At 44.3% G+C, this 18,287-nt stretch overlaps 1 protein-coding gene and 1 pseudogene across 2 annotated transcripts in view; one reads left to right on the top strand and one right to left on the bottom strand.

Moving 5' to 3' along the window:
- Positions 1-2,929: 2,929 nt before the first annotated feature.
- LOC102958525 lies at positions 2,930-7,495 on the bottom strand (annotated as a pseudogene).
- Positions 7,496-11,562: 4,067 nt separating this feature from the next.
- Positions 11,563-18,287, top strand: part of STXBP6 (syntaxin binding protein 6) — a 244,524-nt gene continuing 237,799 nt past the window's right edge. Inside the window, exons 1-2 of one of the 2 annotated variants that reach the window (XM_042989481.1) lie at positions 11,769-11,823; positions 12,204-12,364. The gene's annotated coding sequence lies outside the window, so the exon portion shown is untranslated. Of the gene's footprint in view, positions 11,824-12,203; positions 12,365-18,287 lie in introns of both variants that reach the window. The other variant, XM_042989483.1, reaches the window with a different exon arrangement.

The raw sequence follows: 18,287 nt of genomic DNA, 5'->3' as shown, positions 1-18,287 counted from the left end.
GAAAAATATCTGTTCACTTAACTGCACAATTTCACCGTGAGTCTACCACCAAGAACAACCAAAATAGTTGAACAGTTCTCCAAAAAGAGAAGCTGGCTGATGATAAAAGAGAAGCAAGTCATAGAAAGGTGTGCTTTTCCTCTTTGATCTGGGAGGGTTCCTCTAGCAGATAAAAGGAGAAATGCAAGTTACACATGTTGTATTTAAGTCTCTTTAGGCAAAAATTAAGAGTCAAGAATATCACTAGAGGGGCGCCCGGGTGGCTCAATCGGTGAAGCGTCTGACTTCGGCTCATGTCATGATCTCACGGTTTGTGAATTCGAGCCCCATGTCGGGCTCTGTGCTAGAGCCTGCTTTGGCTTCTGTCTCTCGCTCTCTCTCTGCCCCTCTCCCACTCATGTTCTCTCTCTTAAAAATAAATGAACATTAAAAAAAGAAAAGAAAAGAAAAGAAAAGAAAAGAAAAGAAAAGAAAAGAAAAGAAAAGAATATCACTAGAAAAATGCAATCATCTGTCCCTAAGAGCTCTCGTCTCGGGCACCACAGCACCTACCATATAAAACCTCTAAACATTACCCTCACTTACTCTCTTCCATCCCGCTGCCAGATCTCCAACACTCCCATGTACCCCTTCAATCCCTAGTGCTGTGGAAGTTATATCGTGTCATCCACAACAAAGAGACAGGATGACATATTTTCTTGAGACCTATCTGAATACACCCAATGATACAGATAGGGAGAGGTAGAAAAATCAGAATACAAGTGAGTGACATGGAGATCTGTCCTGTCTCATCAGACATTCAGCATGGAAGTGACTTTAGACGAGTTCTGGTAAGCCGTAACAGAGGGGTAGAAGATTACAGAGGGCAACTGCATGCATTTGAATTCTTGCCAAGAATTTGCGCTTGAGGTGAGACTACTATCTAACAGTATAATTAGAGCATTTAGGGAGAAAGTTGGGGGAAGTGAACAGAGTTCTGCCAGTTGTGCTGAGACCAGTCCTTTTGGAGGCTCCTTCCTCTTTCTTTTTTCCTATTCATGAGCAGCACAGGGTGATGACACTCTGAGTCACTGCGAAGAAAATGAATAGTCAAGGTATTTAAGTAGAGGGTGGGGGTACCCCCAAACTGGGAAGATAGTAGTTCCTTTCCAAACCATCTCACTTCCTTTCTTTAGTTTCTAAATAGAATATTGGAATTTTTTTTTTTTAAATAGCAAAGAATCATCTTGTTCACATACTGGCATCTTGGCCTCACTGCATATCTGCCAAATTAAGACCAGAATTTACCTGAATAAGGTAGTTTTGGAGTTTGGTTTTTTTTCTTTTGTTTTGTTTTGTTTTTTGTTTGTTCATTTTTTGTTTTTGTTTTGTTTTGTTTTGTTTTTAAGAAGGGGATACTTTGGGCAAGATTCTATAAATAAACTTAAAGGAAGAAATATATAATTTGTTATAGATCATGCAAAAACTCGTATGAAACAAACCACATGTTCAATGCAGTGTTTATAAAGCAGGGACTTTGTGCATTCAGCAGTTCTGCTGTTAGGCTGGAGGGCTAGTCAGCTTTAAAACTTTCGAAGGTTTAATCGTAGACTGGAGATATGAGTGTTAACTGGTTAATATGTAAGGTGACAAAAGAGAGATATAAACAATAATGATTAACCAAGAGTTTAAGGATCAAGATGGAGTAAATACATCACATTTATTTGATGTGATGTTTCAAATCTTACTGAAATTAAATTAACAAAAAGGAACAGATGTCAACTAAAGAAATAAAGCTTAAACATTATCAAAAATAATATATTGTGCTTCTAAAGCCACCGCCCTAATAAGACAACTGTTTCTTACACATAGGAGCACGCCATCTTGCCTGACCTCTTAGCAGTATTCAACACTGCTGACCACACCTTCCTTCTTGAAATACTATTTTCTTGGTTCCAGAATTACCCAACAGATCTCCCGCCTGGAAGTCACCTGTGATAGCTGTTCCTCCTTAATAAGACCTCTTAATATTATAGTTCTTGAAACTTAAAATGGGCTTTTTTCCCCCCAGATATTCTATACTCTTTCTATACAATAGCATCAAACACCATCTTAAGGTCAATGGCTCCCAAATAGCTAATTTCAAACCAGATCTATTTTCTGATCTATTTTTCCAAACCCGTACACTGTCTACTTGACTATTCAACTTGGTTCTCTGACAAGATCTCAACCTCAGGTCCAAAATGCATTTTTAAGTTTTCTTTCCTAAATTCCCAACTGTATGAAATATGTCAGTGAATCACCATTTACCCAGAGGTTTAAGGAAGCAAATGAAGATGGTCATTAATGTTTCCATCCTTGCTCCCAATCTATTAGCAGACTTTATTTTTCTCACCTCCAGAATGTAGTTGAATCTGTCCCCTTTTCCTCATCTTCCCAGTTTTAGATCTTATCTAAACTACGTTTGTCTCTCTTACCGGACTGCTACAGTGGTCTACAAAGTGCCTTCCCTTCCTCTACTCTTGATTTATTTCAACCCATTTCCCATACAGCACAAAGTGGTCTTAAACTATAAATAGGTCCCTGCTACCCCTGCACTCTAGAAACTGTGGTGGGATTGATAAGATAAATCTCGAAGGCGTCGCACGATCTAGTTCCTCAGGGTACTCCACTCTCCTCTCATGAATTATGCTCCAGCCACTCTGGTCCTTCTTCCACTTCTGTAATGGCATCAAGCCCTTTCCCACCTCTGGGTTTCTGTTCCTCTGCTCCCGCTGTTTCCACCTGGAACACTCTCCCCCAGCCTTCCCTCACTAACTCTGATTCTTCCTCCACTTCCCCAGTTTCCTTGACAAATACCCTCTTCCCCAAACCAGCTTAGGTTCCCCTATCATGTGCTAACCCCTTAGGTCCTGGCATGATCACAGTTTGTAACTATGTATCTACTCATTCAGTATCTTTTTCCTGCATCAGACTGTGAGGTCACTAGGTCGTGAATCATATTCGTCATTTTCACTGCTGCATCCCCAGTGTCTAGTACAGTGCCCGGGGGTATGTTTAGTTTCAATAATACTTCTACAACTTAATGTATAGAAAAGTAAAAAATTAAGCTGGTCTCATAAAGTCTCCAGTTGACTATCCCATTTATTGTTTATAAAAGGTACATAATATTTCATCAAATAAAATGACTAAATGCACCTAATTATTTCCTGTTTCCTGAGGAGTGTTAGTTAAATTTGCTCTCACAATTAATGCTGCTATAATAGAGCTGTTTCCTGAAAAGAAATTCACAGAGGTGGAAATCACAGGGCTATAGCTTCTGAATATTCCCCCTGAACAGGATCATCAATTTTTCTACAAAAGTATTATAACACATGACAGTACCCCCAAAATGACTGATCCTGAATAATTTAGTCATACTTTTTAAATGCTTATCAAAGAAAACATGCCTGCTCTCTGTGAACTCCAGTCCTACAACAAAGTCTCACAGTGCAGGTCATATACTCATTTTACGAGTCACAACAGTATTGACACTAGTTAAGTCTAATTTCTTGTAAGTCCTAGGAACAGTTCCCATTATATTTTATGTGTGGTAAAATTATAATGACACCAGGATGTCTGTCGGGAAGACATATTTATTATGAATATGACATCATAAATCTCATCTAGAGTCAAGGTTTTTAATTGACTCAACTATCAATTAAGAGCAATAAAATGTTCTTTTAACTTGTAACTTGCAGCCAGAAACTCATTGCCTTTACTCAAGTATGCATTATGAAAACTTGAATTAGAAACACTAAATATTGGGGCACCTGGGTTTCTCAGTCGGTTGGGCATCCGACTTCAGCTCAAGTCATGATTTCACGGTTTGTGGGTTCAAGCCCCACGTCTGGCTCTGTGCTGACAGCTCAGGGCCTAGAACCTGCTTCAGATTCCGTGTCGCCCTCTCTCTCTGCCCCTCCCTGACTTGTACTCTCTCCTCTCCCTCTCTGTCTCAAAAATAAGTAAACATTGAAAAAAAAGGAAACAAATATTTTCAGTAAGCTTTCTTTCCAAAGAAACAATGAATCTGAAAGTTTTCAAAATGCCTTTTTCTCTTTAGAAAAAAATATATTAATCTAAAGTGGGAAAACACATAGGACAAAAAATGGGTGAAGAGGTAGTCGGTCAGAGCCCACAGCACATTTAAAGCCAGGGGTCAAGACTCTAGCAAGCAGAATTGTGATTTTATTCTAGAAAGACGTCTGCTTTGGGCCAGGTCTAAATGATGAGTGCTATAATGGAGTGGGTTTGAATCTGATCTGGTCCAGTTAAGCTTTTGGAAAACTGAGACATTTCCATGTCTGGTGTATTGGGGGGCTCTTTAAAGATGAGCATAACATGGTTCCTGGGTTCCTGTTTTAAACAGGCTTATGTTCATCCCTGGGGCTGCACTCAGCTTTTCAGAGACAATTACTTCATGAATGGAGCTGTTTTTTTTTTTTCTTCTTTCCCTTCCCTTCTTTCAATAAATAAATAGGCTTTTTCCTCCCAGGGCCTATGGTCCTAGACATTCTAGAGGATATAGAGAAGGTTCAGGCAAATCTCAAGCCTCAAACGGGATGGATTAGACCTGTGCAAACATATTTGTAGCGTAAACACACTGCAGCAATATACAGGTAACTGAGTGGAAGATGCCTCTGGCTGACACAATCAGTGAAGATTTCCAAAAGAAGCATTGCAGACAGCTCAACAAAGAAAGACAGGGTAGGATTCAGGCGTGCAGAGATGAGGCCTGGAGATTGGTATAGGAAAGGGCATCCAGGGCAAAGGAAATGCATTTCACCTTTAAAGTGCTTTTTGTTCTCTCCGTGTCTTTCTTGGCTGGGTGGCCTAGGACAGTCCTTAAATTTTTTTTTTATGTTTATTTATTTTTGGAAGAGAGAGAGCACATGAGCAGGGGAGGGGAAGAGAGATGGAGACACAGAATCCGAAACAGGCTCTAGGCTCTGGGCTGTCAGCACAGAGTCTGACCCATGGCTCAAACACACGGGCCCTGAGATCATGACCTGAGCTGAAGTGGGACACTTAACTGACTAAGACAAGCAGGCGCCCCCGTGCTTCTTAAACTTTGAAGTAGAAATGAATTGCCTGGCAGTCTCATTAAAAGGCAGATTCTGATTCTCTGGGGTCTGATTTGCCCGGGTAGCCTGGGTAAGCAGGATCTGCATTTCTAACAAGCTCCCAAGTGATGCCCAAGCTGCTGGTCTGAGAAGTGCAATTTAAGTAGTAAAGTCCTAGGCTGTGTGTTTCTACAGAAGTCACAGGGCCTCCCGGGGCAGGGCAGGTCCTTTTGGCCTAAAAGAGTTTCTGGAGACACAGCAGTGGAAGCTTCCCTCACTGTTACCCTCTTGGGAGGGCGAGGGAACCAGCATAAACAGAAGAGAAGGAGCTGTGTGTGTAAGAGAGGAGGCCCCTCCATCTCAGATATGAATGGATTGCATCATTCCCTCCTCTAAACCAGCAGCACAGAAGCTCAGAGAGAGACAGCAGCTCTGTGCCGTCACTGACTTGCTTGTGTCCTGGCAGAATAAAGGACTCTCTGTGAGCTCAAAGCCTAGCAGCTTTTCTGGATCTTGGTGGAGACAGTCATTTTAAACCAAAAACAAGTCTTTCACAAACACTGCTGAAATAAAGGAAGGAGTCATTAGGATGGTTCAGCCTGACAAACTCTGAACTTGATACAACAAACCAGTTTTGAGTGGAGGTGGGGGCCCTGCTACAGCAGAGGGTGATCAAAATAGTCTTAGTGTTTTGGGTTTTTTCCTGCTGGAGACTACACTTCGAGAGTTTTAATTCATGCAAGGGAAAAGAGAAGAGTCATATTTGGTTGGCTATTTGATCAAAATTCAGAACTAGTCATTGTTGAAATTTATCTGTATACTGTCTTAAATCTTAACTGGGTCCTCACTTAATAAATACAAATGCTGAAATCTTTAAACTATTAATCTACACCCCCCCCCCCAACGACCTTTTCTTTGGAGAGATAGTAATAGGTAGAAACACGAGGACATCTGGACAGGAGAAGGTAAAAAAATTTCAAAGCATTTCCATGTATGTTAAATGGTTGTTGTGAAAATAGGAATGCTATATACTGCACCTGCAGAGATAAAATATGATTGCTTATGGCAGAGGCAGTGCTTCTAAGAAACAGCTCAGGTTGGAAATTGAAAACACATTCTGGGGTTCCCCTTCCCATTTTTCTTGCAGTTACCAAGATGGGTGGTCATGAGATGAAAGTAATATTTATTCAGCACTTGCTGTAGGTCAGGTATCGTGCTGTGTACATGACAGATGTGTTCCTTTTTAATCCACCAATTAAAACCATAAGTAGATGGTAATATGAGACAAGAAATCTAGTATCTAGAGAAGTTGCAGCCTTTACTCGAGGTTGTATAGCAAGGAGTTGAAACAGAAGTTCAAACCCAGAGGTTCTATCTAAAATAAGATCTGTACCCTCTCTACTATGGCATGCTGCCGAACATCAGCTTGTTTTCTGTTTCTCGCTGAGGACAGTCTGCTTCCTCTTAGAAGCTCTTCTTATTAGATGTTGAGTTATGTCAAAGGCACATGGGGTTAGTGACTGGTTAAACTTAAAGACCTCTAACATCCTGCCCAAACGTTCACATTCCCTTCTACCACAGTGCCTTTGCACATGCTGTTTTTAAAATCCTGCTTGAAGTTCCCTTTGGTTTTTTTGTTTGTTTATTTTGCACTTACTAACTATATCACCTTTCTCCTGCATACCTCAGTTTGGTCATTTCTTCAAGAAAGTCTCTCTTTCTTTTGCTCACTATTTCTTTCTCTTTCTCTCTCTCTCTCTCTCTCTCTCTCTCTCTCTCTCTCTCTCTCATTGTGCTTTACTTTATTGTGCTCCATGTATAATGTGTTTTTTTACAAATTGAAGGTTTGTGGAAATAGGAAGAGAACTAGAAGTGGAGCCTGAAGATGTGACTGAATTGCTACAATCTCATGATAAAACTTTAACAGATGAGGAGCTGCTTCTTATGGATGAGCAAAGAAAGTGGTTTCTTGAGATGGAAACTACTCCTGGTGAAGATGTTCATTGCATGATGCCAGCCTCTGGATCAGTTAATTGCTACTTCCATCAATCATGCACTGACTGGGTAGCTGTGGTTATAGCCCCTCCTAAAACTGCTGCATAGTCAATACCCTTCTGCGGCTGGGCAGTTATAACCTAGGCCATATTCTGTGCAGTCTGAATGTTTGTCATCTCCTTCCTGGCTGACCTTCTGGAGATGCAGCAAACAGGCATCAGTGTGGAACGTGGCCAGCTCCTCCATGGAGGCTACTTTGGGCTTACCTATCCTTATTCACTTATGCAGTGCATATGCTTCAATCAAAGAATTGATTGGCCATCCTGGCCTATCTGGGGACATTGGGCAGGGAGTTGCACATCATGACATACCGGAGGCAGCGACTGCCCACCGTCCACTAGTTCCTCTGGCTCCTCCATCTTCCAACTCTGGCTGTTCCTGAGCCACCACATGGATTGGGCTTTTTTCAGACTCAACCCGGGCTCCAGTTCCTGCTCTTCTTCCCACTATTTCTATTATACACTTTTTACACTTTAATAGCCCATACCTCTGATTGTGAAAGTTATCACAGATGCAATTTTACACTTATGCATGTGTCCAAAATAACAGATTCTTTCTTTTTAGAGATCAGGTAATCAACTATTTGTCTCCTGTCCCCAGTGACTCACCTGAGTGGTGACACCTGGTAACTGTCATTTGTTGATGGGCTCCTGCTTCTGAGTTAGGCATTGGATGAGGGTGAGGGAAATTGAAGATTTTTAAGACTTGTTCCCTGTACTCAAGGAACTAACAATCTGATTGGAAATGCATGGCTAATATATATTAATTAGTAAATTAGGGGCAGATTGTTGTACTGTGGCAACTCAGTTAAAAAAAGGTAGACTTCATTTATAACCTAGCTAGAATCCTTAAAGAGTAAAACCATATACCAATACTAACTCTGTGCAAAACAGAATAGGGTCCCAAGCGTAAGTTCCATAAGCCCATTTGAATTCTGCAGGTCTCCCAGATCCCACCTCCTCATGTCACTAGAAGTGACAGGTTGCACTCGTAATTTACAAATGATACGTACAGACACTAGCCACAGACCTATCCCTAGCTGGGGGTGATTCCTGATATCGCCAGGGGAGCCATTATGAAAAGCAAAACAATATTGCCAATATTCCAGGGACTATGACCAACAAAAACGGCGGTTACATGGATCAACCTAAAAGTTAAGTTGAGACTTCCTGAATTTCTTACCTGAAAGCATATCATCAGAATGAAGAATCTGAAAAGCTGTTAGCGATACACTACGTAGAATTTTTTTTTAAATACAGACTTTAATTAGTCTCAAAGACATTGATTGATGATGCTATAAGTGATGCTGTTAAAAATAGTTACCATGCACAATTCCCTAGATCAAGGTGTCTTTGTCCATATCAGTTCGTACCATTTGTTATTTAGACAGCCCTTCCTTCTATAGCTGTAGGCAACCTGGGGCGTCTAAATTTGTGGGTGCTTCAGGTTGAGGTTGACACTGGGCAGTAACTCAGTTTTTTTCTTGCACCACTTAATGCTCAGAAAGAGGGCTTTGCCAAGTGGTCTGGTATCCTTACGACCAGGAGTGAACTGTGTGACCAGAGAAAACTGCTTTCACATTTCCCTTTTCTATTCCAGAATATACTAGTAACTTAAAAGCCAGTAACTTGGCATCCAGATGCACTATAAGGCATTTTTCAGTTTTATGATTTCATGATTAGACATCTAGAGAAAAAAAAAACTAACTGTTCTTACTCTCTTGTGCATGGGATATTTTTGCAACTATATGCAAAAAACTGGTAACAAGGCTTCATGGAGAGGGGAGCTTTCTCTTTCCTGCAACTTTTGGACTAAACTTTTTAATATCAGTGTTATTTACTACTAGTAATGAAAATAACTTAAAAAACAAATACAATTAATTTAAAATTTAAGCAGTACAAGTACGTTTTACTTGTAAAAGTACAGAGCCCCTCCCTCTAGAAATGTTTACATGCTGTTCTCGTTCTTCTTTACAATTTTACCATTATTGTGATTTGTTTTAGAAATAATGATTCTTAGGATCTGTGGAGGAAAGGACAGACATACAGAAGATTTGGATGATGTAAATTGCTATATATTCCGCAAATATGTGTAACTACTTGGTATGTGATAAGTCTGGGGCTAGGTACTTCCTCCTTTCCATAACTTCTCCAAGGCTTCTTGTGTAAACACCCAAGCATTTTTTTTTCTTTGAGAGTTCTGCAAGCTTAAAATGCTTTTCATAGACTAGTGGTGGTTTGTTCCTCAAGAATGCAACGACCAATGTGCTCACCTGCCGCGACAGTGATCCAGGGCGTGGAGGTAAGTCCCAGGTGTCTGTTGAGGCAAAGACTGCCTTGATAACCTGCAGAGGAGACGAGAGGGTAGCCTTACAGAGGGCGGGAGTCATTTTGAGTGGCTGGCAATAGAAACTCCTACAGAGATAGCTTAATTCACAAAATTGTGGAATTGCCCAAAAGCTGATTCCAAAGATTTGTCAACAGAATCCTGCACAGGCTAAAAGAGCTTTGTTAAATCAAAGAAAGTTCCTACTTAAGACAAGTCTTGTAAAGCCGTAGAACTTGTTTGGTTAAATTCTATTTCATATAGGTATGAAGGTGAGAAGAATGCCTTATATTTGCTTAAACCTTGGTTTTCTCTTGGTTTTCAAAGCCCTTAGGCATACCTTATTTCTCTGAACCCTCACAAAAACGCTATGAGAACTGTCTGGCAATTTCACACATGATGAAAAGGCAGCTTAGAAGTGGAGCCTCTGGTCAATAGAAGCCTGGTAGGAAATGGCTGAGGTTTAGACCAGGACCTGGGAGCCTTACCTGAGGGCACTCCGCTAGGCCCACCACACACCTCTCCAGTTATAAGCAGAGCACGTGCGGCTTTGTTAGGGAAATCCATCTGATTTTCCTAAGATCACAACAGTGAATGTGCCCTAGGTATCCCCAATTCTCCCTTCTTCCCCTGCAGACCGCCTTCCTAGGTCTGTAGCCAGCCCATCTTCCTAGGGTTGGGTTTGGATTACTCCCCCAGCATCTTTGCTAGCAAGTGAATAAAGTTCAGGCTCCACAAACTGGCCGTCAAGTGCTCTGCCTCTAGCCCCCATCCATCACTTCAATCCCCTTTCCCATTTTGGTATGCTATTTCTTGCCCATTACACTCTACCCAAGCAGACCAGTGAACCACCACTTAGGACCCAGGAGGGCACAGGCTAGGGTGAGGTGTCCTGCAAAACTTATGGGGATGTCACGGAACTCAGGAACCAAGATAAATACTGTGATGCAATCTTTTAAAAATTAGTGCAAAAAAATGCATGATGAAAAATATTAAAATTTAAAATAAAGATGGGGTCAGCTTTACTGGTTTTTCCTTTTTCTTCAGACTCCGAAATGCCTCTTCAGGGCACTGTTACTGATCCTGCATTGACTTCCCCCTGAGTACTTACATCAATGATGTTTCACAAAATTTGTTCTCATTACCCCTTTCCACACCAGTAACTTATCTTCTTGAATGCCCCAGCATTTATCTGTAGCCCTCTTTTGTCTGGACAACCCATTTCCCTTGGTAACTGGTAGTACTTTGGTGGCCATCTGAATCATCTTGAATCCTTTCCAGTGCCTTCCTAAACCACAGTGGGCACTCAGCACCTCTTTGAAAGAAAGAAAGAAAGAAAGAAAGAAAGAAAGAAAGAAAGAAAGAAAGAAAGAAAGAAAGAAGAAAAAAATGCAGCAATCACAATCCTCAAATTAGCTCTCTCAGGCTGAGCAGGGAAGGAACCCAGATATATTTCGTTTGGTCCAGTGTTGTTAAAAAAAATTGCACTTGTATCAATGATGTAAAAATCAGGATGTTATACATGAAAAAAAAATCGAAATCTTTGTCATTTCTTGAAAAATCAGAAAATCTAGCAAAGGTAGGCCCGAATTGTTCCATGACAGCACTGGGCGTTTAGAACTTCTCTGCCTCCTGGCTGGGTCACTTATTTGCATTACCTGCCATGCCCCGTTAGCTCTTTTGAGTTTGGACCTTAGGCTTGAGTGCACTGGATAAAACACATCTGCTGGATCCACTCCTTCTCTCCTGGATAATAAATGTTTCCTTGTCCTTTCCAGTAGAGTCTTGCAGAGAGGCTCACGGAAGCCGCTTACCTTTCCAGCCCACAAACTTCTCACAACCCGTGAAACTTGCACTGCCCTCCGCACCCTGTTTTTCCCCAGCCCTCTGCTCCAGGGCCCCCTCTCCAGAGCTGGCCCATCCTTCCCTCCTCCAGCCCCACACCCCGCGGTCGGGAGCCCGGGGCGGGTCTCCCGGCCACCACCGCAGCTCTCTGCCCCGGGCCAGGGCGCTCGGGCTCGCCCACGGCGGCACTGGGCATGCTCAGAGGCGGCCGCGGGGGCAGGTTTGCTTCGCAGGCGCTCGCACTCGGCGGCGGGCGGGCGCGCGGCTGCAGCTGTAGCTCCAGCGCCAGGAGTTGGAGTTGCCGGGAGTTTCCCCCCCCTCCCCACCCCGCCTCCCTCTTGGCGCGCGGCAGCGGGAGCCGGCGCGGGAGCCGCGAGCGGCGCCGAGCCAGCACCCGGGCCGGCGGAGCCTTGTCCGGAGCCCGGAACCCCGCGCGGGGCAGCCCCCGGGGAGGAGCCTCGCCGGCTGGGACGCGTGCCACTCACTGGCACTGCCGGCGCTCGAGCCCGGCTGCAAGGTAGGGCCGGGTCGTGGGGCGCCGGGCGGGCGAGGCAGAGGCCAGGGCGGGGGTGGTGGGGGGGAGATGCGGCTGCTGCGGCCGCGGCGGTCAGGGTGCCCGGCGCTCGGTCCAATGCGGGCGGCCAGGGCAGGGACCCCACTGCGGGGCCGGAGGAGTAGGCAGGCGCCCAGAGAGATGCTTTCAAGTTGGCGGGCGGCGGGAGTGGGGGCTTTGCGCCCCGGCGCAGCTGCTGTGCGCGCAGACAGGGACTCGGTCCCTGGTTTTCCCCAAACCTGGGACCCGGTGTGCGGGTAGGTTTGGGCAAGCCGCGGAGCGGAGCAGTTTCCTCCGAGAAAGTTGAGGATGGAGCCCTTCTTTCGGCACTGTCCCCGCGGTAGGACGAGTCCCGAGGGTGCCGCCCCGAGGCCCCAGTGTGGAGGAGCCGAGTGGGTCGCTGCTCCCCTGGGCTGAGTTCCTCCACCCCTGGCTGAAATCTGCGAATCACCGGATCTTCGCTTCTCTGGCGTCTTCTAGGAAAACCATTCATGCCAAAACTGAGGTAGGCGTCTGAGTGGCACGGCTCCCTGCCTCCAGGGCTTGTAGCCGGGCTCTGCCCCTTCCCCAACCTCCGACGTGGCGAAGGGCTCCCCGTTCCGAGTTCGCGCTGGTAGCGCGCGCCGGGGCAACATGGGGCAACGTGGCTGGGGTAGGTGGATGATAGAGTTTTTCCTCCAGGCTTTCCTCAGGTTTACAGCACCCCACCAATCCCACCCTGTTCATCTTCGCAGAGGACAGGACTTGAAAGGAAGGGCCAGGTGGAGAATTTGAGTTGACATTCTGATCCTTAGGAGAGGGTGCCTGGATCGTATCTGCCTTGGGCTCTGGCCCCAGGACTTCATAAGGAATTCTCTCCTTTCTTATTCTTCCCCAGGGACTGGGTGGCAAAGAATAGGGCCAGTGGGTCTACCAGGACGCCTGCCTCTTTCCTCGGGCTCCTAAGATAGATTTGCAGGCCACCCCAGGACCCTGAAACTGGCATTGTGCAGATTGCCAGAGTGTGGAGGATGCTGCCGCTTTCTCCTGGCTCCACTTTTTTCACTTGTTTTGAGTTTTGGGGTTTTGCCTGCACACGAGTCAGAGCTGCGCTGTCATAACCCCGGGTGGGGTGTGTTGGGGGTGGGGGGGTGTGTGGAGAGTGGCGGTAGAGAAGCTTCAGCCAGGCAGTGAGCGGCTGTTCGCCTCAGAGGCTGCTAGTGGGAGTTGGTCCAGAAATGATTATGCAGGCTAGAAATATGCTCCTCTCTCTCTCTCTCTCTCTCTCTCTTTTTTGGCTGAACACCTTGGCTGTTGGGTTTGTGTGTTAAGTTCTTAAAGGGGCACCCACACATCGCTCAAGTGCCGTGTTGTAGGAGCTGATCGTTTTTCTGCTGCACGTTTGTTTTTTCTTTGCTGTTTCCTCAGGGTGAATCTGCTTTGGGGCAGATTTCCAGCTGTGGGAATCACATGGTGTGGGTACACAGGTTCTAGAGTCAGATCTGAGGTCAAGTTTTAGCTTTACAGCTGATGATGGTGCGGATAGACAAATAGCCACTCTGAGCTTGTTTCCTCTAGTGTCAGATGGAGACACTTAGTGGCCTCACCTCCTTTCATTGCAGGGTTGTTGTGAGACTTGGATGAGATAATAGAAATGAAAGTTCTGAGGAAACTTGGAAGCACCTTTCATATCCTATTGTGGCTACGCTCTTTACTCAGTGTTTCTGAATTAACTAATTCTTTCCATTTTAACGGGACACCTAAGCCTTCTGCCCTCTACCCATTCCTCACCAAGAGGTTTAGTTGCTCAGGCCTTTGGAAGTAGCTGTTTATCTTTTTTCTTTGTATTGTTTCCCTAAAATCCACCTCTCTTGATTTTAAGGGTTGAGGCTCTAGTCCTCATATTTATTTGAGGGAAGCAGCATGGTGTAGATTAGGAGATCTCCAGGGTTGTCTTATCAATGTTCAGAGTCCTGGCCCCCCACGTTGGCTTGTCAGCAAGACCCCTGTTAGACAAATACAGTTGATGAGTCAGCAGACCCTGGGCTGGAGCTCTGCCTTGGCCTCTAAGTGACCTTGAACTAAAGACTCAACCTTTCATCAGTCTATGAGGTTAAAGAGCCAATAATCATCAGACAGGAACAGGTGGGATTTCCTCTCACTCAGTTAATAAGGGCTTGATCAGGCTCCTGAGCCCCCCACGTGCTGCATCTTTCCTAATCCTGGGGCAGAAGTTCTCCAGCATGAGCACTGAAGTCAACTGGAGGGCTTGTTAGGGGCACCTGGCTGGCTCAGCCAGTGGAGTATGAAGACTCTTGATCTTGGGGTTGTGAGTTCAGGCCCCACGTTGGGTCTAGAGATTACTTAAAAAAATAAATAAATAAAAATCTTCAAACAAACAAACAACCAAAACACAAAGATTACTGGGCTGCACTGCTTAGAGTCTCTGATTCTCTAGGTCTAGGGTTGAGGGAAGGGGGTCCAAGAATTTGCATCACCAGCTAGTTCCCGATGATGCCAATGCTGCTCGTCCGGATCCCACGCCAATAGAATCACTGACGTACCAGGTGAGAGACAGTAAGAGAGAGGTGAGGTTTGTTCTAAAATAGCATTATTTTAATACCACACGTACAGAGATAGGGTGCTTTAGGAACTTGCCTGAAGCAGCTTATATTTCCAATACCTGTGCCACTTACCATTGTCCAGTTTTAATAATTCTGATTGCTCTTCATTTTTTTTAAGTTTATTTATTTATTTTGACAGAGAGAAAAAGCGCAAGTGGGGGAGGGGCAGAGAAGGAGAGGGAGAGAGAGGGAATCCCAAGCAGGCTCCTTATTGTCAGCACAGATCCGTACACAGGGCTCAATCTCACAAACCGTGAGATCATGACCTGAGCCTCCATCAAGAGTCAGAAGCTTAAGGGACTGGGCCACCCAGGCGTGCCGCAACCCCTCCCCGATTGCTCTTTCAATGAGTGGATTTTACACAAAAAAGGTAGGATTCCCCCTTCTTTTCACACTGTATAATACTCAGGTTTCTAGGTCACTCTTGAGTAGACTGAGATCTGTGACCTTGATATTGATAAATCTAGCAACTACCCTATTCCTTTCCTAGGAGATCTCAGACATTTTTGCAGAGGAGTTGCATAAAGTTATGGCAGCTTGAACCTTAAGACTGGAGAACAGGTTGAATTGCCATAAGCAAATTTTAATAAAACTGACAATGTGGTGCCTTCTCTGCATGGACAGCGTACCCAGGCCAGGAGGCAGGAGGAGATGAAGGATACTCCCTGACAGAAGTTCTGTGGTGGTCAGACCTGGCAAAGGCCTTCCATTCCTTCTGTCAAATGGTGGTGTTGGCAGTGACCGAGATCCTCTCTCACTCTGTGGGGGAGGAAGGCCAACTTTCACGGGAAGCCGTGCTGTATCAGTGCCTCTCTGTGTCCTTCCACTGATAATCAAGCACTGCTTGGGCACAGCCCAATCTTAAGTTCTCCTTGTCCCCCAAGCTAGGGTGAGAGCTCACCAGGACTAGTAGTGGCCTTGAACTTCAGCTGCTTTGTATCAGAGAGGCCTTGTGAGGGAGCCTGCGTGAGTCAGGAGGGCGCTTGAGATGCCATCCTAGAGAAGGAATAAGGTTATGTAGCACCCAAACCACTTGGCGTAAGAGGAGGTCAGCACTTGAACACATTCTCATGTTGCCGTGCCAGATGGAAGCCAGCCTGACCATCGTGCTTTATCTTAGCTTTCCATTTGTGCTTTGTTTTAGTTTTAAAATGATTAGCACTAAAGAGACCTATCAGTAAAATCAGAAACCTATTCAAAAACTCAAGTGTACCATTTAGTGTTTTAGTAGATAAAACCGCAAGGCCCATGCCTGTCTTCCTGATGGTAATCAACCCTCAGTGAAGGAACCACCTTCCGGTTGTAATTCTTAAGATTCACTCGCTCATTTAAATAGTTTCTCCTACTTAACATGAGTAGGGAACGTTTCTATTTTAAAATTCTTTCCCATAACTTGATGTTTATATTTTGGGTGTTACCCCTACTTTTCACTGCTAGATTTTTTTCCAGTGTGGGGGAGGCTTCTTTCCTTATCACCGTCGTTAGCTTTTCTTAGTGCGTGACCGCTTGGTATCTTCATTCCCTTGGATAAGTCTGTTGTGAGACATTTGTGATACTTTCTTTCTCTTTGATCCTCGGGGCTGTTGGTCCTGGGTCATAGAGAATCACAGCCCATTCCTGGAACACTGTTCCCCACCACCTTCCTAGAGCCTGCTTCAACTAAAACTCGGGTTGTAGGGCACTAGCTCGATTCTAAGATGCATTGGATCCGCACACCCCACCCCCCCCACCCCCACCCCGCCGCCGGGCAGTTCATCCTTTTCCAAATTCAGAAATCTGGATGGGTCTTCAAAATTATGAACACCTTAAATATATGGTTTTCTTTTCTGTTTTTCTATAAACTGACATGCAAATAGAGCAACTTCCAACTGACAACATTCTAAAACAAAACAAATTTGGTTCCTTACGCCAGTAGAAAATAGTTTCTACCCCGTGCTGTCCAGCTGATAGAATTAAGCAGCAATTGAATTAGCTCAGCAGTTTCCAGAGTACTTCGTCAGAAGAGTCAAAAGAATGCTATCAGGGAGGCGTTAATAGGTGTGCTCTTGAAAAGGGCAGATCAATTTGGAAGCTCTGCCTGTTATTTTTCCCTCTTAGAGATTCCCACCATGTGCATCATCATATCAAAGTCTCTCAGAAGTACTAGAGTTAAGAGTCCCAACAATTGTGTTTATTCAATTAAACGCTTCCCAGAACACATTTTTGAGGTTATGTGTGGATCTTCTAGTATTCCGTTACCAAATGAGCACATTCCCTCAATTGTGATATGTTATTTAACATCAACTATGGATGGAGTGGTTTCACCTAGTATATAGGGGCATTCACTGAGCATGAATATTCATTGATTAATGGCTCTATACGTGATTACTGCTTTTTTTTATTTCAGGGTAAAGAGAAGCCATTGTAAGCTATGGTGGCTAGGAAAATCTCCATGGAGGGGATAGACTGAAAATATAAATGATGGGTGGTTGTACTTTTGTAGAGAAGAGAAGGGCATTGTAGGTTGGTGGCATAATGTGGTGGTGGTCAAAGAACCTGTTCTTTCTGGATTCTGTGAATTCACTGAAGTAGCCATGAGTTCTGGTGACCACGGACGAGCTGCTTGTAGATAAAGAGGAGGAGAGGCACGATATTCTGGTTGAATACATGGGATATCAAGAGAGAAAGTATTTCTAGGCCTTTCGAGGAAAGTCGGTCCAAGTACGGAGGGAAGTCCAGCTAAAGAGTCTTAGGTATTTGGGAGATGAGCTTTCCAGGAAGAGGGGTTGTGACTGGAGTTTCAGAAAACAGCCCAAAGAAAGAACTCTTACAGTTCGACAGTAAAAAGGCAACCCAATTTTAAAATGGACAAAGACTTCAAATAGACAGCTCTTCAAAGAAGATACACAGATGGTCAATGAGCAGATGAAAAGATGCTCAACACCATTTAGCCATTGGGGAAATACATCAAAACCACAATGAGATACCACCTCACACCCATCAGGATGGCTGTGATCAAAAAGACATATAATAACAACTGTTGGTGAGGATGTGGAGAAATCGGAACTTTCCTATATTACGTTGGTGGTGGGAATGTAAAATAGCACAGCCACTTTGGAAAACAGGTGGTTCCTCAAAATGTTAGACATAGACGTACCTCATGACCAGTTTCACTCCTAGGTATATACCCCAGAGACCAGAAAATGTGTTCACACTAACATTTGTACACAGATGTTCACAATAGCATGACCCATAATAGCCAAAAAGTGGAAACAACCCAAATGTCCACCAGTGGATGAATGGACAAACTGTGATGTATCCATACAATGGAATACTGTTCAGCCATGAAAGGGAATGAAGTTTGATTCATGCTACGTGGATGAATCTTGAAAACATGCTATATGAAAGAGGCCAGACACAAAAGGCCACATGTGTATGATCCCATTTATATGAAATGTCCAGAATAGGTGAATCTATAGTGTCAGAAGGTACGTTGCTGGTTGCCAGGAGCTGGGGGGAGGGCAGAGGGGAATAACTCTTGATGTTATTCCTTTGATGTTATCCCAAAAGCCTTCCTTTTGGGGTGCTGAAAACGTTCTGGAATTAGGCAGTGGTGATGATTATACAACTTTGTGAATAGTCTAACAACTGTTGAATTGTACACTCCAAAAGGGTTAATTGTATGGTGTATGAATTATGTCACAATAAAAAAAAAATAAAGTAGCAAGAAGGCTCCTGCCTGGCGCTAAAGAATAATGAGAAAAAAGTGGTGAGAGAGATCTAGGAATCGGGTATTCGTTTCAGGCCAGATTTTCTCTGTGGGGGGGAAATAGCTAGATAATTCCT

The sequence above is a fragment of the Panthera tigris genome, chromosome B3 (genome assembly GCF_018350195.1).
Source record: "Panthera tigris isolate Pti1 chromosome B3, P.tigris_Pti1_mat1.1, whole genome shotgun sequence".
In the NCBI taxonomy this organism is placed as follows: domain Eukaryota; kingdom Metazoa; phylum Chordata; class Mammalia; order Carnivora; family Felidae; genus Panthera; species Panthera tigris.
Note: the sequence above shows the minus strand (reverse complement) of the source record. Positions and strands in the feature narration are given on the sequence as shown.